This window comes from Neophocaena asiaeorientalis, unplaced genomic scaffold (genome assembly GCF_003031525.2).
Source record: "Neophocaena asiaeorientalis asiaeorientalis breed wild unplaced genomic scaffold, Neophocaena_asiaeorientalis_V1.1 scaffold404, whole genome shotgun sequence".
NCBI lineage: Eukaryota > Metazoa > Chordata > Mammalia > Artiodactyla > Phocoenidae > Neophocaena > Neophocaena asiaeorientalis.
In genome coordinates, this window is record NW_020172589.1 from 1,888,612 (window position 1) to 1,916,016 (window position 27,405).

The window sequence follows — 27,405 nt, forward strand, 5'->3', positions numbered from 1 at the left end:
GCTTATTTTATAATAATTAAAGTTATAATAATTTTAAAATATACAAAAACATTATGAATGAAAGGAATTATAAAGTGTAATATGTTATACATATTTTTAAGTGATTAAAAACAAATATAATGTTTTATGTTAATGCAAGAAATGAATCTATTGCAGATGAAACAGAAATTTGTGACAAAAGCAGACCACTGAAAAATATTTAAAATAATAAAAATTTAAATCCTACATACTAGTATTTATAGAATCTGGTCAAAGAATTACTTAGAGCAAAAAATAAAATAAAACTGCACTATAAGAAAATCAATTACATAAAAGTTACGTAATTGTTATGTAATAAGAAAAGTTGTTATGTAATAAGAAATTAGAAGCACATTTAAATTAATCAAGCCCAGCTCCTTAAATATTACTAGCAATATAGACCAAAAAAATCATGGAATCTAATCAAGAAAAAAGCAGTAGCATAAACTTTGTAATATGGGAGAATACATTAGTAAAATGGTCATTTAAAGGAGTATGAGTTTTTTAAATAGTGCCATCAACATGAATGACTTTATATCAAAACTTTCAAAATATCAAAAATACAATGCTAGAAGAAAACTGAACAAGGCTGAAAATAATAATAAAGGAAATGTAACTTTATCAAGATGATTTTCTTTTCTTCTTTATGTTTTATGATAGAGGCAGTAGTCATATTTAAAGACCTTCCTAAATTAATAAAAGGGCCTTTTTGTGTTAAGCTTCTTACATGGTTTATACTTTTCTTAAAACTCTTACTTATACGTACACTTTTTTCGTACAAAAGAATTTTCATTATTCCCTCCTGTGTGTGTGTTTAGACTTAGCACCAAATAAGGATACTCCAACATCCTCAGTGTGATACTAGTAAAGCTCTCAGAATCGCACTGAGAACACTGAAGTGTCCTCACTTCTTCTATGAAGTGTATTTTGGTAGAGGATAGATTTTTATAAGGTCAGATATATGTTAGGCAGTCATTAAAAAAAGCTTCCTTCAAACAACCTAAGCATCCATCAACGGATGGATATGGAAGATGTGTACATCTCCTCCTTTCTCACTCTCTCACTCTCTCTGTCTGTCTCTCTCCTACAATTTGCTCCTCATCATGTGAAGAATACCACACTGATGCTTACCTAGCAGCTGATGAGGGGAAGAAATACAGACCTGGCATATAAGGAACAGGCTTGCAAAATGATTAAGAGCTCTGGATCTGGACTACCTGCACTCAACTCCTAAACATCTACTGTGAACTTGGGCAAATTGTGTAAGTCTCTCTGCCTCAAATATAAAATATAAAAAAAAAAAGAAGAAGAAGAAGAAGAAAATAATAGTAGCTCCCTCACAGAAATGTTATATCACATGAGCTAACATATGTAAGCATGTAGAAGGGAGGGTGACACAGCTAATAATGTTCAGAGTGTTAGCAATTACTGATATTATAGCATAAGTAGTATTTGAATGTATGTTGAATAAAATGTCCATAGCTAAGTATAATCTACATACCCTAGGCTTCACCAGGTTGTGACAATAAAGTGAGGGTATACTTCCTTTTCATAACCAAATTGTCACGGGATTAATGATCCTCTGGTCAAAAATCATCCATCCTTACAGGTCCCTCAAGTATTTCCCAGATTTTCCCCATTCCTGCTATTTATGTAGTTAGGAAATAGAACTTCTAGTTCATCTGCCCTCAGCTCTTTATCAAGCTCCCATTCTAAAGTCTCTGTTGCTGGTGACCCTTGGAACTTAATATTTTGTTGGTTACATTGTTGTCCCGAGGAGATCAGCATTGCTACTCTCTTTGCTATCAGCTGGAGAAGGTGGTTTCCCCAAACTGTTATGCCTTTGCTATTCAAAACATCCCTGAACAAAGGCTCTACTTTTTGACTGGAATTTACTGAAGCTTTGTGAATAATGAAAGGAAGGTAAAATACTGAGAATAACTTTAAAAGGCTTTTTGCATGGCTGGTTCCTCTTAATTTAAGGGTCATTTCCCCAGAGCGACCTTCCCAGATTATTTTCCCCTAACACATTTTCCTATGCAATTATCTTCTCCTCCTCCCTCCTCCTTCTTTTTATTCATTACCAGAACCTGAAATTATCTTATATATTTGTTTACTTGTTTATTTATTCCCTTGTTTTAGAAAAGAAGTGCTTGTTCATTCCTGAGTTCTTGGAACCTAGAACATGGCATGTCTCACTGTAGGAAAACAACACACGTTTGTCATAAAAAATGATGAGTGAATGAATAAATAAATGAATGCACAGAACCAGACCTTCCTTAGGGTGTAGCTAATTTTTGTTCATTTTTTACATATCAACTTGCACATGACTTCCTCAGGCAAGGTCCTCCATGACCCACTACACAGGATGAACACTCCCTGCTACATGATCCTTCTGTACCCTTTATTTATCTAAAATCATTCATTTCATTATCTGTCCTCCCTGCTTGATTGTCAGGTCAAGAATTACGTCTGTTTCATCTCATAATGGGTCCCCAACTCCTAGACAAGTGCATCCCATACAGTTGGTATTTAACAAAACTTTTCCAAAAAACAACTATTAAAAGATTATTCAACTTGATGAAATAACATACAATTAAGAAGTAGCCTTCTTATTTAATGGAAAACACAAAATTGAAACTATGTGAAGAAATCATTCTAATATAAAGGTGACCTGCCCAAATTTTTACAAATTGCTGTTTTCTTTCTTGACTCTTAACATCTCTCACTCATGAGTCATTCTGTTCCCACCACGAATAAATATTACAAATTCTTTCACTGCCATTATAAAGAACCTTTCAGAATACCACTCAACAATAAATGCATCATTTAACCAATAAAGTACTAATACCTGCCATTAACAAATCTAATGACTAAGGAAATAGTTTCCCAATGTATACTTTCACATTATTCTGTAAGGGGGAAAAATTGTAATGGTCAGTGCTCCTATTTGTTACATTTGGTGTCATCAGAAGAGAACCACATTCAAAGTGACGTGTTTGGGAGTCAACCTGCTTAAGGATTCTCAGTCCTCAGGAATGTGAAGGTGGTAGCATATTCCTACCCAAATTTCCATGGCCAAAGCAGTAAAACAGTCACTCAGCTATTTTAAACAGTCACTCGGCTATTTTCATGCTTAGGCTTTTTTTTTTTTTTTTTTTTTTGGCTGGGTTGGGTCTTTGTTGCTGTGCACCGGCTTTCTCTAGTTGCGGTGAGCGGGGGCCCCTCTTGGTTGTGGTGCGCGGGCTTCTCATTGCAGTGGCTCCTCTTGTTGCAGAGCACAGGCTCTAGGCGCTCAGGCTTCAGTAGCTGTGGTATGCGGGCTCAGTAGTTGTGGCGCACGGGCTTAGTTGCTCCATGGCACGTGGGATCGTCCCTGACCAGGGCTCAAATCCATGTCCTCTGCATTGGCAGGTGGATTCTTAACCACTGCTCCACCAGGGAAGTCCTGCTTAGGCCTTTTTTTTGTATTGTTTTTTGTTTTTCATGCTTAGGCTTTAAACACTACCTTTCACATATGTTCACACAACAGCAAAAAACACCATTTAATTAAAGAAAAAAAATCACAATTTAAATAAAACTTAAATATACAAGTATATAAAAACACTATTATACTATTTAATTTTATGGCAAAATCTCTCAGCCTAGAAGCACACTTTTTTTCTGCTTTGGAAAAAAATATGTATTTTTTACAGTGCCGCAGTTTCCTCATTTGTAAAATGGATATAATAATGGCCATAGAGTTCAGAGAATTGCTTTATGGTTTAAGGGAGTTAGTAATCATGAAAACAATAATTATAGCTCCCAATTATGGTTTAAGGGAGTTAGTAATTATGAAAACAATGATTATAGCTCCCATTTATGGTTTACCATGTGCCAAGTATTGTGTTAAATATTTTATCTAGATAACCTAAATAAATTGTACAAAAACCTTATTTTATTGATAGAGTTCAAATGAATAAATAAGGAACCAAGACACAAGAGATTAAATAACATGTCAGTGAGAACTGTCATAGTGTAAAACTCTAGTTGGCACCACTGATGTTGTAGTCTATATGTATGGCAATCCCTGGAATCACATACTCTGAGTGCCAGAGCCAGGATTAAGTATGGGGACAGATGGTTACCAGACTTACTGTGGTGAGCATTTTGTAATGTATCTGAATGTCAGATCACTATGTTGTTCACCTGAAACTGACATAATGTTGTATGTCAACTACACTTCAATAAATAAAAGAGCTCTTAAACATAACACTCTACCACTTGGTTAACTATAAAGTACAATACTAATGCAACAATATTAGCTACTATCTCCATAAATGATTATAAATATTAAAATAATTTTATTTTGAATGTCTTGTTTAGACTTTCAAAGTACACTAATTAAATGTATTTAAAAGAGAAAAATGGTTACAAAATTTACCAGAAATGAATTCAAGAGAAAGAGCATCTGATATGGGCTTGGAAGAAGCACAGGTTGACCCAATTAGGGTAGAAGAGCGTAGACCACTGGCTGAGTTTAAATTAGCATGATGGTACCATTCCCTTTCTCATTAACATCATGTAATGAGGTATAATTATGTTTTGTGTGTTCAGAATACAACAGATATAGAAGCAGCAATATCACATGTGCTTTATGCAAAGAAAAACTGAGATTCAAGTCATATCTTATAAGGATCCATTGTACTTTCTGAGCAAAGTTTTTAGTCCAAGTTTCAGGAAACTGGTGTGTATCTTAAAACAAATCTTAATACGAACTTAAAATCTCTTTTGTTTCCTTAAGAATAATACAGAATGATTTACTAATAATAACTAACAATACTTATACTTAGTGGGGGCTTACAATGTTCCAGGCTCTGTGCTAATAATGTCACATTGATGACCTAATCTAATCCTTCCAACCACTCTAACAGTTATTAATATTATTATAACTTCATTTTACAGATGCAGAAACTGAGGCATGAAAACATTATGTTGCTTGCCAAAGGTCATAAGCTAGATGTTCATTTTTGAAATGAACATCTTTACCAGTCTATGCCAAAGAGAAAAATAAGGCAATCATTTTAGGGAATAACAAGTTTCCAAAGGAGAAACTTCAGGTTCTTAGCTATTAAAAGTAGTCCCAAAATTACCAGTTTGCTAAACACTTAACCTGTATTACCTCAACTCAGTGAGAAGTGTACTGTTTTTTTATTTCCAGTTTGTACTTTACAGAGAATTTAAGCAATTTGCCCAACTACACACAGTTAGTGATAGAACTGGAATTTGAACCCAGCTTTGCCTGATCTTAAAGTCACCTCTTATAACCATTATGTTTTGCTGACTCTCTCCACTCAATCTTATAGATGGTTCCACCGGCTGTCCCACCTATGCCCATGTGTCATTTCTTCTCTAGCCTCTTTACTGGTTGAGTACCATCACCTTCCTTGTTTTTCTCCCTATTCATCTAGCTTAATTCACTGAATGATTTTGGAAGAGGCTATAGACAAAATTTTATTCCTTGGTTTTTCTCATTCATAATTCCCAGAACCCACAAGCTTCTTCCATTTCTAGAAGCTTCAGTGAAAAGGAATAGAGAATCAAATCCTGACTCTGATTCTGGAAACTTCCTCCACAGACCAGGGAGGTGCAAACTCCAGAAATGATGTTCCTTCCTCACACAAGTGATCATCTCTGCTCAACTGTCCCATAATAGGGACTGTCACACAGGCAAGAGTCTCCAACCATCCACACATACGCACAGAGTGAGTTTTATTATTAATAACACGAGCAAGAACAATGACAACAATTAGCATTTATTAGAGTCTTCTATTTTTCTCAGTACTTGCTAAATGTTTCTTATACTTTACCCTATTTCATTCTCACTTCCACACCCTAAAGTAGGTATTACTATAACCACTTTGCAATTGATGAAACTAAAGTTCATGCAAATTAAGTAATTTTGTCACAAAGCCTGTAAGCTGACGTATGAACACTGGGCTTTCTGATTCCAAAGCCCTTGCTCTGAACCCGTGTCCCATATTACATCTGATCCCATCCCATCAAAATATAGTAATGTTTGAGCATAAATATAACACTGATGTATTAGTACAAACAAATGCACACACATAAAATCACCATATTTACACATTATGCAATTCCACACCTACAGGTATTTTCTCACAGTCTCTTTCAAGTTTCGCTTAGCAGCGCTGTGACCAAGCAAGCCATATGAATCCACAAATAGTATTGCTAGTCTGATGCAATTCAGTGGAAGCCCTACTATTATAATTAAACTGTCTGTGGCTTTTTACAGTTTACAAACATTTTATCTAGCTCTCACTTGATGTTCATATCGGTCATAAAATGTGCAATTATCTCATTTTGCAGAAGGGGGTACAGCTTCTGATAATTAGACAACAACCTGAAATTAGAGGCTAGCAGAGGAAAGAGTGGGGAATTTAATCTCAGCTCAAACTTTTCGTATCACTTCCCACTGCCTTTCTTCCTGTGTTTCATGGATTATTTCATCCTAAGCTATTCTCTTCACTCTGTAGTTGCTGATATTGGTCATCTTGTAGAGTCAAATATTTCCCAGATGGAAATCTCCAATCAATTGTATTACACCAGAATGCTTTTACCTGGATGGAGTACTTATTTCTTCCTCTAAGTATTTTACTTCCCAGTGAAATGCCCGCATACAGTCCAAAGTAAAATAAGTTAAATGGCCCCATGTCCTCTAATGCTGAGTCAGCTAAAGTGGGGTCTACGTGACTGAAGACAGTCTATCTCCAAAGGCAGACCTCTTTATCTTCTGGGTAGTCCCAGGGCTAAGAACCCAACAAGCCAGCACTTTGTCTGGGATGACTTCTGGCTTCTACACTGAAGCACTTTTGTTTGTGACCTCTGTTTTCTAAGTGGATGAGTAGTAAAGATAAAAGCCCTCTCCCATCTGAAACCCTGCATCTATAGTTATTCAATGCCTGCACATTTCCTGATTCTATACACTCATATGAATAGGACATTCAGCAATAATTCCAAGATAGGACTTCTTGTGAATTAATGTTAACTCCTACAAACCACTACCTGTAACCCCATAAAAAAACCTATGATCCCAATCCAGCTAAGAAAAGCCACTTATAGGATTTATAAGCAATTCCACAACACAGCGCTGCCAAGGCTGGTAAACAAGCTAGATAGCATGACCTGTTCTTTACGTCCCATAGGTCAAACCACCATATGGCCTGCCTACACTACTGCAATAGCCACCAAACTATTCTCGTATATAGTCTTGTACCCTTACAATCTAATCACCAAAGATCAGCCAATGTGATATTTGAAAACATAAATTATATTATGTCACTCCCCTTCTTGCCACCATCTTATGGTTTCTCCTCAGTCTTAGAATAAAATCCAAACTCCTTATAATGCTGGTTAGATTTTATTCAGAGAACATCCTCAGAGGGACTCTTGGTAAATTCAAGAAGATCATCAGTCTATGAACACTCAGCAGAGAAAATTTTTCCTGTAAAATATTTGAGTTCATGGGGAAAACCTGAGTGCTGCAAGACAAAGAGATCTTTACAATGAAAAGTGACAGATTGAGGGATAACCACCCAAAGAAAAAAACATGTTTCTAATGGGGATCTGAAGAAAAGCATTAAGAATCTATGCTGTACAATCCCACTACTGGGCATATACCCCAAGAAAACCATAATTCAAAAAGAGTCAAGTACCACAATGTTCATTGCAGCTCTATTTACAATAGCCAGGACATGGAAGCAACCTAAGTGTCCATCGACAGATGAATGGATAAAGGAGTTGTGGCACATATATACAATGGAATATTACTCAGCCATAAAAAGAAATGAAATTGAATTATTTGTTTTGAAGTTGATGGACCTAGAGTCTGTCATACTGAGTGAAGTAAGTCAGAAAGAGAAAAACAAATACCATATGCTAACACATATATATGGAATCTAAAAAAAAAAAAAAGGTTCTGAAGAACCTAGGGACAGGACAGGAATCAAGATGCAGACGTAGAGAATGGACTTGAGGACACGGGGAGAGGGAAAGGTAAGCTGGGACGAAGTGAGAGAGTGGCATGGACATATATACACTACCAAATGTAAAACTGATAGCTAGTGGGAAGCAACCACATAGCACAGGGAGATCAGCTCAGTGCTTTGTGACCACCTAGAGGGGTGGGATAGAGAGGATGGGAAGGAGGGAGATGCAAGGGGGAGGAGATATGGGGATATGTGTATATGTATAGCTGACTCACTTTGTTATAAAGCAGAAACTAACACACCATTGTAAAGCAATTATACTCCAATAAAGACGTTAAAAAAAAAAAAAAAAAGAATCTATGCTGTAGTTAGGTTTTTACCAAAAAGGATTATTTGGCTTGAAATCAAGCAATGGAGCTTTACTCAGTCATTTTTTATTTAAAAAAAATGTTTTAAAGATTCTTGGGATTATGGCATCTGTGAAGCTAAAATGGAAACTAAAAACCAGCTATTCAAAGACCTCTAATCCATGGATGAGGAAAGTAATTCCCAAAGGAGAATGAGCTGCCGAGGGTCTCATATGAGTTGGTGTCAGAGCAGGGCTAGAACCCATGACTCCACACTGCCTCAGCACTTTCAAACAATTAGTTACAGAGAACCAACTTCTTTTTATCTTCTTTCTCTTCTTTCTTCTTGTTCGTTTTCTATGCATCACAATGCTTTAAATTAAATGAAACATACACAGCCAACCCTCCATTTCTGTGGGGGATTGGTTCCAGGACTCCTCATGAAGACGAAAATCCACAGATAACTCAAGTCCCTTACCATGCATATGACAAATATGAGTCTACATTTCTCTACTGGTAGATTTAACAGACATAAAGCCACTCTGTAAGACTGATAAACAGCTGTTTAAATGCTTATTCCCAAACCTACAATTACCACATGCAGATCAGCAGCAGTTTGAGGACCAGAAGCAGACTGCACTTTGAGTAGCGATGTTCTACGTGTCGTGCCTAAGCCATCACCCTTCCAGGTTCACAAGATCCCTCTCAGTAGCAAGTTGGCACTCAACTTGCATAAACCGTTACAAACCAGGCTGTTGCCATCTCCAGATGCAAACCTTGTTCCTTAGAAATTAATCTCATCGTGAACTCACTTCCTCTGAGGAGAAATCCTGAACCTAGAAGTGACTTCAGGTATAGGAGAGAAGGCCCCTCATGCTGAGCATTTTGATCATCTTTAAAAAGACTCAGAATGACCGATGTTAAAGGACATACCAAGAATTTCTTCAGACATTTATTTCCCAAAGAAGATCACTGAGGAACATATGATCGTTTTTCCAAAACTGCCCTGTGGCATTTTCCTGTTCCTACCAACACTTCTCAATCTGTCTTGTTTCATTTTTTTCCACATAACCATTCAGTCTTCAACATATTATATTTTATTTGTTTTCTTATATCCTCCAATAATAGCAATATACATAAGTAAATTCATCAGTTGCTATCCTAAGTGCTTTATGCACATTCATTCATTTAATCCTTAGAACTGTGAAGTAAACACTATTACTATCCTTATTGCAGATATGGGGCATAGAGAGAAAATGGATGGGTTCAATTTTGAACTTGGTGAGATTAAAACACCTGTAAGATACTCATGCATAGATATCCAGCAGGCTGCTGTATGTGATCCTGGAACTCAGGAGAGCAATGCCATTTGAATTAGACATTAGAATCCTTAGTCATTTGCATATGCAAATTAGGGCAGCAGACCTGGAGGAGATCTCTTAGGATCATTTGCAGAGTTCAAAAGGGGGCCAGACCTCCAAAGAGCACCAGATACACCATGATCTGTCATTAACAGCATCACATAAGTACAGTTACTAGATCCTGTGTAACTGAACTGCTACTGAGAGCATCTCCCTTTATAAAGAAAAAGGGGCCTAGATTCCACAATCTTTTGCCTTCAAAAAAGGACAGAGACAAATTATATTAGAACATGATGTCAATGACTATGCTTGACAGAAACAGTGTATCTGTGGGAACAATGAAGAATGGCATGGAAATCAATAACAACAGGGCAAACACTCCATCAGCCTGCAGCCTTCTGAAGGATTCCCATTGGAGGCAATGAGGAGACTTGTTCTTTGTGGTTGAAGGAGATGAAACTAGGACAAGTGGGTGAAAGCTACAGAGAAACATGTTTCAGCTTGTTTAAAGAAGTGTTTCCCATAGCTCGAGCTCTCAAGGTGGACCTGATTGCCTGTCAGCAGTCACTATTGGGTAAAGGCCAGGTTCCAGTTGAGGGTTAGACAGGATGGGTCCTCTCTGTACCCATGAGAAATGCTCACAGCCTTTCCCACGGTTGTGAGGACAGAATGGGTACTTTTCCTGGTTGGGCAAGAACTATGGGACAATAGCTCTGTGGTTCTCTGACAGCTCTCCTTGACAGTGACGTGGGTTGTGAAAAGGCCAACAATAGTGCTCACCGAGCAATGGCTCTTTGAGTCCTGTTGAGCAGTACCATAAGTCTCTTCCCAACATGTAGTAGGAAAACTCTAGTTGCAAGTCTCTCTTGCATCCTGGAATTCACTAAAAGGCAGACTCACAGAAATCTCCCAGCTGGAATGACCTCAAAGTTCTAGCTGAGCTCCCACCCACATAGGAATCTCCCTTGCAGCATCCCTGACAAATGCTGTTTACATACCTTCCATGATGAGGAGCTTTCTGCTTCACAAGGTACCTGCCCATGGTTCAGTAGTTCTCACTGTTGTTGATAAAAATAAAAACAATAGCTAACATTTATGCAGTTCTCACTATGTGCCAAACTATGCTGGATACTTTCCATGCATTGAACTATTAATCCTTGCCACAAACTTATTAAACAGATGAGGAAATTATAATGGTAAGAATCACAATGTTAAGAATGTTTCCAAGTCCATGAAAAGTGATAGAGCTAGTTTCAAAGAATATGATTTTCACAAACTTCAATCACTCATCTATCGCTTCATTTGTACATGTCTGAAAATTCACCCTTGCTGTTATGCACCAAAAATTTCTCTTTAAATGATTTTGTTTCATTTTTTTAAAAAGTAAAATATCTACTTTAACCACTTCTTATATATCTGAAATCACAAAATTTGTCTACTAATCATGTATTTTCCCTAGTATGTATTAAAATAAACTCAGAACTAATGAAAATTTTCAAAATGTTCAATCATGTCCTAAATAAAAATATCTTTCTTAGCACCATTTTGTGCTAAGAAAATACACTGTATTTTGGTAAACACTGTTCTAGGCTATGTTACTTCTCTTTTTGTAAATATGTATTTTTGAATCAAAAACTTGATTTTTGCAATTATTTTTCACTGCTGGTATTAACTCTGCCCTGTGAACTTGCAGAGAAAAAGTCTTGGCAATCTTGTCTTTAAGACTGGTTTTCAAGCATCTGAGAAGATTATATCTCCCTGAAGTCTTCTCCAAGTTGGTCATTTCCTGTTCCTCCAACTCTTGGACAGGGTTTCTAGCTTCCTCTAGACCCTCTTAGGCTGGTCACTCTTGCTTGAACTACCCTATTTTGTAAAACAGCCACAGTTGTTATTATATAAGGGCATATACAACCCTAGATGTAGAGCCCAGAATCTTTACACCTATATCCAGTAGCTGCTTCTGTACTCAGGTTCAGATCTACCCAGGGCTGGGGACGGAATACATACCCAGCTGGAAAGAACATGGTCCCAGCCCGGAAGACATGAACTATTTCACAGCTCTGCCTACCCTTTGGCAATCACTTGATTTATAGGAGTCTGAGTTTACTCAATGGAGAAATGAATATGTCTTGTCTTGCCAGCCTCCCAGCATGGTTGTGGAGATAAAATGGATAAGTGACATGTAGATGTTTGTAAACTATGAAGAGTTACAGACATTAGTTATCATTAAAGTAGACCACACGGCCTCAGTACACCATTACTTAACCCTATGAGTGACCTTTGAACCCAGGCCACCTTATAGATCTTTTAGAAAATATAAAGTTCAAGAAAGCATATGTGGACAACACTTGATAGTCAAGTAAGTCACCATGTGAGGGATTGTTATATGCTAGTCACTGTTCCAGGCCTGGGATATAGTGTTGAATATAGGAGACAAGTAGGGTTGATATTCAAACAGTACAAACTAATGGTCATACTGATTGCTAAGATACTGAAATATTTCCACAATAATGGGCACATAGTTCACATGAATTGCTTAGTTAATATGCATTGCTAATTAACATGCATTGCTTATGTACTCCAACCACTCCCTCAGGACTCCTGGGCCTCCCCACACATCAACAATTTCAAGGTCGGAGGGCAGGTTAGGGGGCCTCCTGGACCCTGTCCCAGGACTTTGGCCATGGTCAATTCTGATTGATTAGTGCCATGTGATACTGGTTGTTAAATATTTGGAATATCACCCTGGGAAAATGGGTTCCATTCTATGGAGAAGATACAGAGTAAACAAGTGAATGAAACAATGTATAATTCAGTTGCAGATTGTGTTAAGAACTATGAAGGAATGAGATGGTGATGTGGGTGGAGCAGGGGGTGGACCTCAGATCGCATGATCAGAAAAGGCTTCCTTGAGGAAGTGAGATGTGTGTTGAGACAGGAATAAGGAAGAAGGAATGAGAGCCAGCCATGCAAAGATCTAGGGGTAAAGCATTGCAGGCAGAGGAAAGAGTAGGAGCAAAAGCCCTGGGGCAGGAGTGGGTTTGGCATGTATGGAGAAGAGAAAGAAGGCCCATGTGCGTTGCCCAAAGTACGCCAGCAGAAAAGCATACAAGTGCTGGCAGTCTCCAGTAACAAGTCTGGGTTTTATTCCAAGTGCAAGGAGAAGTCATTAGAATGACTTAATGACTTAAGAGGCTGATGAATGATCTGATACATGTATATGTGGTGGATGATAACAACCAATTCACCAGCCTAGAGGGACCAACTTAGGAGGGAAATCAGACACCTAGAATTCTTGTTGTGCAAGGCGGGAAGAACAGGAAATGACCAACCTATAGAAATCTTAATGGGAACATAGTCAATCTTCTCAGACACTTAAAAGCCAGCCTTAGAGACAAAGTTGCCAAAATGTTTTCCTTTCTTTTTTTTTTCTTTTTTTTTCTTGAAGTATAGTTGATTTACAATGTTGTGTTAATTACTGCTGTACAGCAAATGATGACCATCATTAAAAAGTCCACAACTAACAAATGCTGGAGAGGGTGTGGAGGAAAGCGAACGGTCCTATGAGGCTGGTGGGAATGTAACTTGGTGCAGCCACTATGGAGAACAGTATGGAGGTTCCTCAGAAAACTAAAAATAGAGCTACCATATGATCCAGCAATCCTACTCCTGGGCATATATCCGGACAAAACTATAATTAAAAAAGATACATGCACCCCTATGCTCATAGCAGCTATGCTCATAGCAGCACAATTCACAATAGCCAAGACATGGAAACAACCTAAATGCCCATTGACAGAGGACTGGATAAAGAAGATGTACATATATACAATGTTTTCCTTTCTATAGTCTGATTTCCACAACAACAGGGTAAAGTGGTTCAAGCAGAAGTTATCAATTCTTACATTTTATAAGAAGTATCCGATTCTGAAAAGAAAATTACATTCGTGCTCTACAGAACCATCAGCAGGAGTTATTTCCCCTATTTTGCTTACTGAGAAAGAAATCAAGAAAATTTGCCTGATGTTACATACAATTATCACCATTGGGTTAACACTAGAATACAGGTGCTCTGAGCCTCTTTATAGTACTCTACTACCTCCTTATGACATTTGGGGAGCAAGAGAATTTTGTAACTTTTGGGCTAGTCAGTTGAAGAATGACCCAGCCAATTCCCAAGGTACTATTCAGCCCACACATGTGATGACAATCTGGTCAGGCATTCAGACAATCTGCATGCTTTACCTAGTGTAGAGAAGGCATACATGCATTCAGTTTGGCATACATACACTGCAGTTCATTTTCATTTTAAATTTTAGAGATGCCTAAAATCTGCCCAGGAAATTACCTGTGATTGAACTGCCATCCAGTCAAAAAAAAAAAAAAAACAACTAAGCTTTCTAAAGATGACCCAGACAATCACAGTGGTGTAAGGGAAAGACAGGTGGATGAGGAAGAAAGAAACGCTTCTTTGTTCATTTTCCTAGAGACCCCTAACTCACCCATGGGTATCCAAAAAGTACAGAATAATAGAGGCATACATGTTCATGGTCATGATATGGCACTATTGAATAAGAGAATCTCAGAAACATGGGGAAAGGCTGTTGCCTGCAGGATGGAACTGTATGTCAAGGTGGCCTTTCCCACACCTTTGCAATGGAGTTTCCCTCTGGACCCTCCTCCATGCTGCGTAGGTCTAACTTCATCTTCTTTCAGTTCTTTCCCCATAACTTTTCCACTCCTTCACCCATTCCCTTTGCTTACTTTGGTATTTTCTCTCTCCCATTAGTCTGCAATGTTCTTTGCAGACAGGGACCGTGTCTCCTTCTTTCCCTACTTCCATAGTACCAAGCGTGGTATTTTTCAGCACATCTTTATTAAATAAAATAAAATATAACTATGACTGCCATTTATGGAGCAACATGTACCAGGTATGACATTAAGTGTTTTACCTATTTTTATTTTATTTAATCCTTTTAGCAATCCAGTGATGTGGGTGTCTTCAGTCTCATTTTACAGAGGAGCAGGTAGAAGATTGAGGAAGTTAAATAACTTGCCCAAGGTCACATAATTAGTAAGTAGCAGAACTGGGACTCCATCCACATTTTTTCTGATGCAAACACAGAGTAACTTACACAGTAATCTTGGCTGCCTCTCTCATTATTTCATTATAACATTGAAAGAAAAGAGCTAGAATGGTGAGACAGAGTTAGACAAGCAGCCACTTGCATTAAGGAAGCTGGACCAGTCGAACGGCCAGCAGAGTCCACATTCTTGCTGTGTACCTGGGTATTAGAGGGTGGGCAGGTATCTGTGGGAAGGAACTCATTCAGACCTTAAGCTAGTTGTCATCCCCTTTTAATACCAGACAAACAAACTGAAAAGGAGCTGCCCTGTGCTGAGATGTACTACATGTACTACATGCTAATCTGCTAATCCTGTACTCCTTGGAAGAAGAGAAGGAGTAGGAGATGTTTTCTACAAGTCCTTTGCCTGGCAGACAGCTGAGTCAGAGACAGTTGGCTGAAATTGTGAAAAGGCAGACCAGCAGCTTAAGAGAGGGTGGTGCAGATCTCTTGTTATTCAGCCTTTCCCAGGAGCTAGAAAGCAGGATGCTCTCACCACAGTGAGAATGGGGATTTAGAAAGAGTGGGAGGTGTCCTGGTGAAGGGGAAATATGCCAATTTGGAAATCCAAGGTCTTGGAGTTGTTGAAAAAGTTATTGAAATGAATGAGGTAAAGGCAACACAACGGGGTGTGGTTTAGTAGAAACGAGCACTAGCCTTGGACTTAGGAATCGTACCTTTGAATTTCAATGTTGGAACAAATATTAAAAATTATGAAGATGGATAATATCTTGAAATATTAATTGTTTGTTTCCAGAATTTGCTTCATTCCTTGTTCCTTCCCACATTCAATCAGCTAAGCATTCTCCATAATTGCCTTGGAGGTGAACTGACAGAAGAAAGCAAAGAGAGTTGGTTGCTGGTTTTGAGTTTAGCAACCTACATATTATGACTCAGCTATAGAAACATGAGATTTTGAGAGAATATATGATATGATGATGATATAAATGATAAGAGAAAAATTACCTTAAGGCAAAGGATGGGTTCCCAAGGCTGAGAAGAAAAAGGTAAGAGAGACTTAGAAGACAAAGAATGAGGAGACGTCGCCAGAGGGACCATAAGAACAGTATTGAGTCAATATCTGGGGAAAGGTCAGTCTCCATCTGAGCATGATCATATGTAGCTAGGGCCCAGGGACAGAAGCTACTGCCTTCAAACATGAAGTCTTATATGCTGCCTGGACTGAGGAGCTATGACGAGTTCCTTCCTTTGACAGAAGTTAGCCATCTGGCACACTGTTCATCAAGCAGGAGTGATAGCCATTTATACCTTGACCCTTAAGATTGTTCTGTTCCCATCCAGCATACCCTACCTAGAACTGTCAAGTATTTTGTTTTAATGAAAAACAGCCAATTTTATTCAAATTCTCCAAAATGTATACTCATTATGTTGTTTCCAAAATGTTTCACGTTTATATAATGGTTTTATTATTTCACCTTTCTTTTATAGTTTTTATATTTTTTCTGTACAGTTCTTCAGTAGAAGCCAAAGTCCTGAGTTGCCCAGTTAAGAGCCTCTGACCTACCATTCTGATTATGTTTCTTCTCAATATTCATGACCAACATCTGGCTTCTAAATGAAAGGTTTTTGGCCTTTTCAATCACTTGCTGATAGGATGAGACTACACTGTCACCCATAACCAGATGACCGAATTTGGAATCAATCTTGGCATCCAGTCTTGCATTTCTAATCAAATTTACAATCCACCTTTCAGCTTCTTCTGGAGTCACGATCAGTTTATCTGCCAACATGTTAATGCTGATACACTGATGAATGCAACAAAAAGTCTCAAATACAAAGAGACGGGTGTTTTCAATGGACTCCTCCGGACAAGCCACCGAGAAGAAATCATTCACTAGCACTGATTCATAGTCCTTCAGCTTTTTCTGAGCCCCATAAAAGTCAAAATTAACATATAAGCACTCAACAAACTCTGTAATGGGTTTTTTATATGTGTAAGACTCCTATTGAATAACTTTGACCAGATCATTTAGCACCTGCCGGCGTTTTCAAACATCTTTGTTTGTTATGACTGCTGTGGTCAAATAGCGGAGAATATGTGGACACATCATCTGAATTACATCAAGGTACTGTGGCTGGTAGAGGAAGAGATCAATAATGTTATCACGTCCTTTGGGGTGATTGAAGAAAACAGAGAGACTAATGAATGAGCATGTTTGCTGCTGAAGAGACTAGAGTGGCAAACTCACAGAATTATTATCCATGGTCTCTTTTAGCTACGTAAGGTCTTCCATGGCTGCATTCCAATTCTGCATTAAGATTTCAGAGACCAGTTTTCCCCAGAGTGAACTCAAAGCATTTCTGTCCATCATGGGAACCAACACTCTAAAGAAGTAAAGATATTCTGCTGCTCCAGAGTAGTTTCCACATTTATATTGGAATTTTGCATACCTTTAGGGTGTATCTAAATATAGAATTGTCAAGTCTAAATCAGCCTGCTGGGACACTTGTATACTAAAGAAATAGACACTTAGAGGGGTGGTAGTGTAGAAGAAAAATCCCCCAACACATGGACTTACTAGGTGGGAATGAATGAAGTCATTTAGGGATTACTCGTGTAGCTGACAGTCCAAAAAAACATTATCCTCTATAATTTTCAGAATAATGACCCCCCAAACGTACCTACATCGTAATCGCTAGAATCTGTGAATATGTTGCTTTACACGGCAAAAGAGACTTTGCAGATATGATTAAGTTTAGAATCTTGAGATGGAAAGATAACCCTGCAATATCCTGGAGGATCCAATGTAATTATAAGGGTCCTTATAACAAGGAGGTAGGAGGGTCAGAGTCAGAAAGGGAGCTTTGTCAATGCATGGAGAAGTTGGAGTGATGTAGGGCAGTGAACCAAAGAATGTGGGTAGCCTCTAAAACCTGAAGAAGGCAAGGAAATGGATTCTCTCCTAGAGCCTCCAGAAGGAAACAGCTTGTCAATAACACAGAATCTTGAGACTTTCTCTAAATCTACTAACTCAGATTATCTGCATTTGGGCCCAGACTTATGTATATTTTAACACTATCCGAGGCTATGCTATACAGCCAGTCTGTACTAGCCCATGCACAGCAGGTAGAAAAACATTGGATCTAAACTGACAAATGGGTCTCTGAGACCACTATCACATTCAGAAATGTTAATGTCCTTACCACATGAACACCAAGTGGTCACTCAGTTTCATAAGAACACTTAAAGGGATTATGATCTCATCACCTTTTGAATAATACTAACAGCTTCCACTTATTGAACATATCCTAAGACAATGAGTGTGCTAATATTTTTATGCATTATCTCATTTAACTTCAGAGCAACCTTATAAAATAATTATTAACGTTATAATTTACAACAACAGCAAAAAAGGTCTAGGAAAGTTAATTGTAACCACATGGAAAGTCAAAAGTATCGTTAACATGAAACTGGAATTGCTGTTTTTAATGCAACTGGGTTGGAGCAGACAGGATCTCAAACCAGTTCTATTCATTCCTACCAAGGTACGGATGTGAGGATTCCCTTCCACACGATCTCTCCTCCTACAGGTGTTCAGGAGACAACCTGTCATCAAAGCAACACCTTAGAATATACCTAGTGAATAAGAGTTGTTTCCACACAGGGAAGGTAAAATAGAGCTGAGCAAAGTTTTGGCCCCAAAGAGCTGCAACTCTCATAGGACAAAGACCAGCACTCGGCTAGTGTTTCATTAGGAGGTCTTTACAAGATGTAATGAGGACAGCTGTATGGCATTGATGATTTATGACACTGGTCCAAAAGCCTAATGTGATCCCATGATATCCATTAATGATCTGACTCCCACCTTGTGATAGATGGTGTCTCTCTATTGGTAGTTGATGAGTCTTAGTGCCAGTTCCACAGCTCTCCCCCTGGTTCCCTTAGGTGTGTTGAGTCCCAGGCAGGCTAGGCTCCACCAATCTCCTCCCTCAACATTGTCTTTCCTCCACACATTAACTTCCAGCCCGTGGAATTTTTATTTGGTCTTAGTGGGCAGTGCTGTGTGACTCCTACTTTATATTTCCAAACCTACTATTTCAGCATATATTTTGTGTTCTACTTCCTTCCAGACATTCTGGCCTTAGATTCTAAAAGCCAGACTCAAAATTCCTTTTCTCAAACTATTCTCTCCGCCTTGAATTTCAAAACCCTGACAGTATAAACTGGCAGTTGGCTGCATGAGGTTCAAGGACATGTAGGAGAGGGAAAAAAGAAGGCTATACATACAATATTGCAATATATTATTCTTCTCCATAACCATAATCCCCAGGGTCAAACAGGCAATAAGAGATGAAGCCAGGAATTATTCTCACTTCTCTCTGATGTCAAAGTCTATACGACACCCAGTTCATCATTGGACATCTCTAGCTAGTGAACCCAAGCCTAAATCCCAGCAAATTCTACCATAGGTCCTATATCTGGGCTTATGAAACAGCTAAGTTCCTCCTTTTCCAGGACAGTCATTAAGATACTTGAAGACAATTATTTGGGCACCTGAGTCATTTTTGAGCTAAGTTACCACGCAGTTTCTTCTACTCTTCTTCACAGACACGGTGTTTCTTATTTTTCATTATCCTGGACCTCATTTTGAATATGCACAATTTTGTGTGTGTGTGTCCCTCTTGACTTGTGACTTTCCTAAATAAGCTGCATCATCCCAACTAGTGAAGTCCAAAGTCAACTACAGAAACTTTTCTGATCTTGTTCCTGACACCACATTCCTAAAGCAAAGGATATTTGTACGATGCAGCATGTGTGCAGATTTCTACTTCATCTGTCTACGAGATATGTACAAGCTCAGGGAAGACATTTGGGATGAATTTAGGGTATGCCTCAATCTCTTGCTTCAGCCCAAAGAGCACTCACATGGCCAGCACATACCAAGGTTCATAAAAAGACTAGGAAAAAGGCTTCTGAATGTATTACATAGTAGTAGGTCTAGTGCTAGAGAGAATCTGAAGTCACCACAGGTGAGCCTTACTTCAGAAACCCCAAGCTGGAGGACAGCAAAAGATGGGGTGGGCAGTGAAAGGGGCAAGAAGCCTGTAGTTTATCTGCCAATAACTTGCTCTGGAATCTTGAACAATCATTTCATCACTCTGGATTTTATTTTTCCCACAAGTAAAACAATACAGTTAGACTAGAGTGGTTTCCAAAAGTACTTGATTACACACTTCGATCAGAAAAACATTTCTGCACATGCACGTGAAATTATGTCTATTTTATTTATTTATAAAGAATATACATTCAACCCTAATATATAATATATAGTATAAAACATAATACAAAAAGTTTCTAAATAATTAGACTTCTAAAATGTAGTCAAAACTTTAATATATTTTCCTGTATCCCAGTGAGTCATCATAAGCATGTAGAACAGGAGTTAGCAAATTTTTTCTGTAAAGGACCAGATAGTAAACACTTCAGGCTTTGCAGTCCATATATACTCTGTCCTAAAGACTATTTTGTCTGATATTAGTATAGCCACTCCAGCTTTTATGGTTGCTGTTTGCATATTACATCTTTTTCCATCCTTTTACTTTTAACCTATTCATATCTTTGAATCTAAAGGTGTCTCTTATAGACAGAATGTAGTTGGATCTTGTTTTATAATCCAGTCTGACATCTCTGCCTTTTGACTGGATTGTTTAATCCATTCACATTTAATGTTATTATTGATATATTTGAATTTATATGAGTTTTTTTTTTCTATTTGTTTATATCCTTTTGTTCCTATATTCTTACTTTACTGCTTTCTTTTGCATTAAGTAAATGTTTGGTAGTGAAACATTTTAGTTCCTTTATGATTTTTTTTTTTACCATTTTTAGGGTTTCTTTTGTTGTTTGTTTAGTGGTTGCTCTAGGGCTTACTATATACATTTTAATTTATCACAACTTACTTCAGATTTATACTAATGTAATCAAAGTGAGATAGAAATGTTACTCCTATATAGCTCTATTCCCTCTTTCCCCTTTTTGTGCTATTATGTTTTATATCATATCTGTTACAAATCTAATAATACTTTATTATAATTATTACCTTATATCATTTTACATCTATTAAAGAAACTGAGATACAGCGTCCATTGCAACTACTCAACTCTGAAATTATTGCATTAAAAACAGCCTTGGGCAATATATATATGAATGAACATCACTGTGTTCCAATAAAACTTTATTTATGGACACTGAAACTGAATTTCATATAATTTTCATGCATTATAAAATATTCTTCTTTTGACTTTTTCCCTGTTATTAAAAAATGTAGGGGCTTCCCTAGTGGCGCAGTGGTTGGGAGTCCGCCTGCTGATGCAGGGGACATGGGTTCGTGTCCCGGTCCGGGAAGATCCCACATGCCGCGGAGCAGCTGGGCCCATGAGCCATGGCCGCTGAGCCTGCGCGTCCGGAGCCTGTGCTCTGCAACAGGAGAGGCCACAACAGTGAGAGGCCCGCGTATCGCAAAAAAAAAAAAAAAAAAAAAAAAAAAAAAAAAAAAAAAAAAAATCCCAAAAAAAAAAAGAGAAGGAAACAAAGGGGGGGGGCCCGGCAAAGGAAAAAAAAAAAAAAAAAAAAAAAAAAAAAAAAAAAAATGTAAAAACTAACTCACAGGCTGTGCAAAAACAAGCAGGGGGCAGGATTTGATTCAAGAATGCAGTTTGCCAACCACCTGACTTTCAGCAATGATTTTCCAAACTCTTTTATGTGGCACCTTGGGGTTAACAGACATGCCTCCGGGCCTGCCATGGTGGCAAAGGTAAGATCAGAGACTGGGCTTCAGCATCCTACCTCCATTTCAAGAACAGTTCTGCTTATATTTTGCTTATTTTTTCCAAACTGAAAAGATTCTGTTTAACAAAGTGTCCCTGGAAGGATGAAGGAAGGAAGGAAGGTGGGGAGCAGGGGAGCAGGATGGAAAAAAGGAAAGATAATCTCAAATGTTCTTTCTAGCTTTGAAATTCTATTGCATTCATCTAAAACTGTACAAAATCATCAGCAACACTGGAACTATACTTCAGTTAACCTTGAAATCTAAACATTTGATATTATGCTGTATTTTCATTATTTCTATTAAGTTTTTCCTGAGTTTTGTAATCAAAGTTCTTTTCTGAAAATGGAACGAGCATTAAAGGAAAGAGAACGTTCTACACCTGGGCCTAAAGAACCAGAAGAGAGATCTTTTAGCACCGTCTTGTGTCCATAATTAGTGATAACAGCAACCCTGCTAAGTATTGGGGACATCTAATAAGGCCTAAGCCATCAGGGTGAAATACATGGAACAAAGAACTTGAGGTAGTGACAGGGTTTGTCATTCCTTTTTCATACTGATCTGCTCTGTTCAAATAAGTCTTCTACAAACAAGAATCCCTTACAAAGAAAAGTTCTTCCTTCCCCCTCTTTATCAAAATGCTACCCACTCTTTGAGAAAAAGTTGATCATCTTGAGTTCACCATAATAATTTCTTCTCTGCATAATTAGAGAAGTGAAGATTACTGGTTTTATTTATTTTTTCACATTCAGTTCCTTTATTAGCTTAGATAGCCAAAGGTTATTTGGAGAGTTTTTTTTTTTTCTTTTTGCGGTATGCAGGCCTCTCACTGTTGTGGCCTCTCCCATTGCGAAGCACAGGCTCCGGACGCGCAGGCTCGGCAGCCATGGCTCACGGGCCTAGCCCCTCCGCGGCATGTGGGATCTTCCCGGACCGGGGCATGAACCCGTGTCCCCTGAATGGGCAGGTGGACTCTCAACCACTGCGCCACCAGGGAAGCCCATTTGGAGACATTTTTAAGGTAAGATTACTGGTTTTAACATCAGGTATAAGTCTCAACTCTGCTCTTTACTAGCTGTGTAACACTGGGTACATCAGTTAACCTTCTCTCCTAAGTGCTTCTGCCACTTATCAATGAATGGAATCCCATACACCTAAGCATCGTAGCTTCCCCTATGATTGAACTAAGCAAAGTCACCTCCCCTCAAAAGTTAGAACTGGAGGCATAAACCACAAAACAAACATTAAATTAGTCTTCGTCAAAATTAAAAACTTTTATGTGTCAAAGGTGTAAAAAATTAATAAACTAAAACCTCAACTGAGTGGAGTTGGGAGACCAGAAGGGGGAGCTCTCGTGCCCTGCAACAATAGCAGAGACCAACACAAAGTAGAAAGACTCTTCTTTCCTGGCAACAACCCAGTCAATGAAAATCCATGGACTCTTTGTTTACTACAGCCCTCCCAACTTCCTTTTCCCTTCTATAAAAGAGTTCTTCTCTCCTTGCTGTGTAGGGACTTGCATGTGGCTAGCTAGCCATGGTTGCAGGCCCCAAATTGCAATTCTAATCCCAAATAAGCCCATTTTTACCGGAGAAATAGCTGGCAGTCTGTTTATTTTAGGTCAACATTTTGGTGGCACATACAGGAATTTAGAGGAGACCCCCCAATGACTCCAGAGCTGGTGAGAAACAGGTGCAGTACCCACACTGAGCCCATTGTTGCTCATTGCTTTTCTCCCTGACCGCGGAGTTCAAAGGTATGTCTTTCTCCTGGATCCAAGCTTCCCTGCTCTTTGGATCTTGAAGTTCTCTAGGGTTTGTTTGAGATCTGTTTGAAGGTTTCAACTTTTCTAGTTAAGGCCTTGTTCTATCTGTGAGTGCTCATTTGGCACTTCGATCTGATTTGAAATCAGATTGTTCCAGTCGGGACTGGTTCAGCCTTTGGCCATATATATATATATTTGGAATGAGGGCTGTTCTATGGGAACTGAGCTGAGAAGGCTTCAGCTAGGTTCCTCTAGGACCAGACTGTTCTCTTAGAAATGGCTGGTATTAGGCCTACAGGTTAGAGATATCTGAACTGTTTGAGCTATAAGCTGTTTGAGCTGAAAACTGTTTAGGTGGTTTGAAAATTATTCTGAAATAATTTTCAGAATAATAATAAATAAAATAATAATAAATCATAAAAGAAATTAATAAAAAGAAAATTATTCTTTTTCTAGAGGAAAAGTTATGAGAATGGGACTGCAGTTATCTAAGTATTTTGAGGGCACTCCCCTACAGGGATTTGAGCTGATTTTATGTTTAAAAACCACAGTCTTTCCTCAAGTGCGTTTCCAACTAAAGAAGCCAACATAACCAAAGGCAATTTAGAATATCAGTGGCCATTAAGAGGAATTTTGAAATCCCCAAACTTACTCTTCTTAAAAATAAACTGGACTACCATAGTTCTAAAATGTCTCAAACTAAATAGAATGTCTATTTCGATTTGTATTTTGAGGATTCCAAACTTTATCAGGAGGCTAAAATTGCCTTTCTGCAAAATAAGATTTTAAGATTAACTGATGCAAAGAAAGGTTTAAAGAAAGTGAAAATGGCCCCAAAAGCCACAGGCCCTTCCTCCTTGGCTCCTTCGCCCCTGGTTCTTTCTCCAGGGCCGTCGTGTCTCTCCCTCCATTCCTTGTGCCCAAGCCCTGCCTCTGGCGCCATCCTCCTCCTTTCTTTCTAGGCCACCTAGAGCCCTGTACCCTCAGTTCCCCCATCGAATTCTCTCACTGAACTTCCTTTTTTCTCAGAAACTGACCTCACTTCCTTTGCCTCTGAACTTATCAGAATGTGTCCCGTTAAGATTAAGCTTTCTGAGGATCCAGAAACTAACCCTTAATTTCTTATATTTCCTGGACTAAAGCTAAACTGTAAGCCACAGTCAAAGATCTTCCCAAAGCAACTGAAGATCCTCGCCGATTTGCTGAGGAATTTAATGCAGTCATTCAGACCTATCAACCTAGTTTCTGACTTATGTCAGCTAGTTCATATGCTTGTCAATGAAGGCCAGCCAGCATTGGATGAAAATCACTAATTGGGAACATTCTGAAAAGTCTCTAAAATTACAACTGGGAGACCAGCCTGCTAACTTATCATACGATTAGGCTCAGGCAATGGGTGGGAGACTTCATCCAGTAATTTTTAGGGTGTTTCCAAAGCCTACTGATTGGTACAAAATTCAGGATTGCACATAAATTCTGATGAATCTTGTCGTGACTATTACAATCAAATTCAGATTATTTTTAAAGAAAATTCTGGTCTTCCTTCATATGTTGATTCCACCCAGGTAGCTTTTGTTTTTTTTGAGTTTGGTGATGACTTTTATTTTTTTTACACCTTTATTAGAGTATAATTGCTTTACAATGGTGTGTTAGTTTCTGTTTTTATAACAAAGTGAATCAGTTATACATATACATATGTTCCCATATCTCTTCCCTCTTGCGTCTCCCTCCCTCCCACCCTCCCTATCCCACCCCTCCAGGCGGTCACAAAGCACTGAGCTGATCTCCTTGTGCTATGCGGCTGCTTCCCACTAGGTAGCTACATTACATTTGGTAGTGTATATATGTCCATGCCTCTCTCTTGCTTTCTCACAGCTTACCCTTCCCCCTCCCCATATCCTTAAGTCCATTCTCTAGTAGATCTGTGACTTTACGGGGACCACTATCGACCCATAACAAACAACTGGACCCTGTGGGATGGGGATAACCCCCTTGCCCTAGAGCCATCACTGCCACTGCCCTTTCGGTTAAGACCACTGAGAAAATCTTTGTGTGATCTCCTTTAACCATTTTTGTACCTCATGCAGTAGAAAGCTCCTAAAGTCCCATTATACTCAATATTTCATAACCAGTCACCTCACCTCCTATGAAGTCCTTTTTTCAAACTGATGCTCACATAACTCTTTTAATAATAACATTGTAATAACATTGACCCTGCTACTCTTCTCCCCTTTGTCACTAATAATGTCCCTCACAACTGCTTAATGCTGATGGATCACTTCCTACTCCTAATGATGACCTGAAGGAAATACCTTTCTGTAACACTGACTTCTCATGATTTACTGATGGTTGTTATTTAAAAATATGACAATGATAATTAATATGCCATTGCCACTCCTTTTGATATTCTTGAGACAGCATCTTTACCTATGGCTACTTCAGCCCAACAGGTTGAATTATATGCTTTTACATGGCCTTTTACTTTAGTTAAGGGCAAAACTGCCAATATTTTACGTACAGTAGATATGCTTTTGGAGCAGTGCATGGTTTTGGAATGTTGTGAGAACAATATGGCTTCCTTACTTCCAACAGAAATAAAATTTTAAATGGTCCCTATGTTCAAGAATTTTTAGATACAATACTTTTACCTGCCACTTTTGCTATTATGAAGATTCCAAGGCATTCTAAATTTGGATCTCTGGAAGCTAAAGGAAATCACCTAGCTGATGTTTCTGCAAAGAAGGCTGACCTTAAAGGGACCAACAGCAGCCGAAACTCTGCAATGGTCCAAAGGGATATTTCCCCAAATGATAACTTAGAAAAATTGACTAGAGAAACCCAACAATTGGCCTCAGAAAAGAAAAAAACAAGATTGGAAATTCAACAATTTTGGTTTGATACAAAGAAAAAGCTCTGGTTTGGGACAGATAACAATTCAGTCCTGCTGGAGACTCTAAAATTACCACTTCCAACCACTCTACATGCATTAAACCATTGGTCTACTGACAAAATAATAGCATTCATGAATCAATATTGGTAGGGAAACATGAACAAAGCCGCAAAAAGTGCCTTCCTTACTTGTCCCACTTGTCCAAATTACAACCCAGGGAAGCATGTTGGTACTGCTTCCTGACATGCTACACTGCCTAATGGACCATTCATGGTCTGGCAAATGGATTTCATACACCTTCCTCCATCTCACAGATATAAATATGTGTTAGTCATGGTCTGTATGCTTTCACACTGGACTGAAGCCTTCCCTTGCAAATAGACTACTGCCTCTTCTGGGGTTAAAGTTCTTTTGGAAAAGATTATCCTTACCTGAAGAACTCCTCTTAAACTCTATAGTGTTCAAGGAACCTATTTTACTGGTCATGTATTCAACAAGTCAACATTATTTGACCGGTTTTACACTTCCACTGTGCCCTCAATCCTCTGGTTTAGCTGAACACAATAATGTCATTTTTAAAACTCAGTGGGCAAAATTTGTAAAGGCCCTCCAAATACCTTGACCAAAAGCATTGCCATTGGTCCTTCTAAATCTTAGATCCACCTCTTTTGGAACTCATAAGCTCTCGCCCTTTGAGATAGTCATAGGACATCCAATGCACTTGGTCCCTGCCTCTTCTGACCTACAACTGATAAAAGGAGAGATACTCCACTATTGCAAACGTCTAATTGCTTCTATTAAAAATAATCATGTTCGGGCTTCCCTGGTGGCACAGTGGTTGAGAGTCCGCCTGCCGATGCAGGGGACACGGGTTCGTGCCCCGGTCCGGGAAGATCCCACATGCCGCAGAGTGGCTGGGCCCGTGAGCCATGGCCGCTGAGCCTGCGCGTCCAGAGCCTGCGCTCCGCAATGGGAGAGGCCACGACAGTGAGAGGCCCGCGTACCGCAAAAAAAAAAAAAAAAAAAAAACATGTTCTAGTAGAGCAGTCTTTTCAGAGTGCACTCTCAGGAGATAAAGACCTTAAGTATCACACCTTGCAACCTGGAGATTTCATCTATTGG

The 27,405-nt window shown here is 38.6% G+C and overlaps 1 pseudogene; it reads right to left on the reverse strand.

The window, feature by feature from the left end:
• Positions 1-16,315: 16,315 nt before the first annotated feature.
• Positions 16,316-26,076, reverse strand: LOC112395204 (eukaryotic translation initiation factor 3 subunit E pseudogene; annotated as a pseudogene).
• Positions 26,077-27,405: the final 1,329 nt, after the last annotated feature.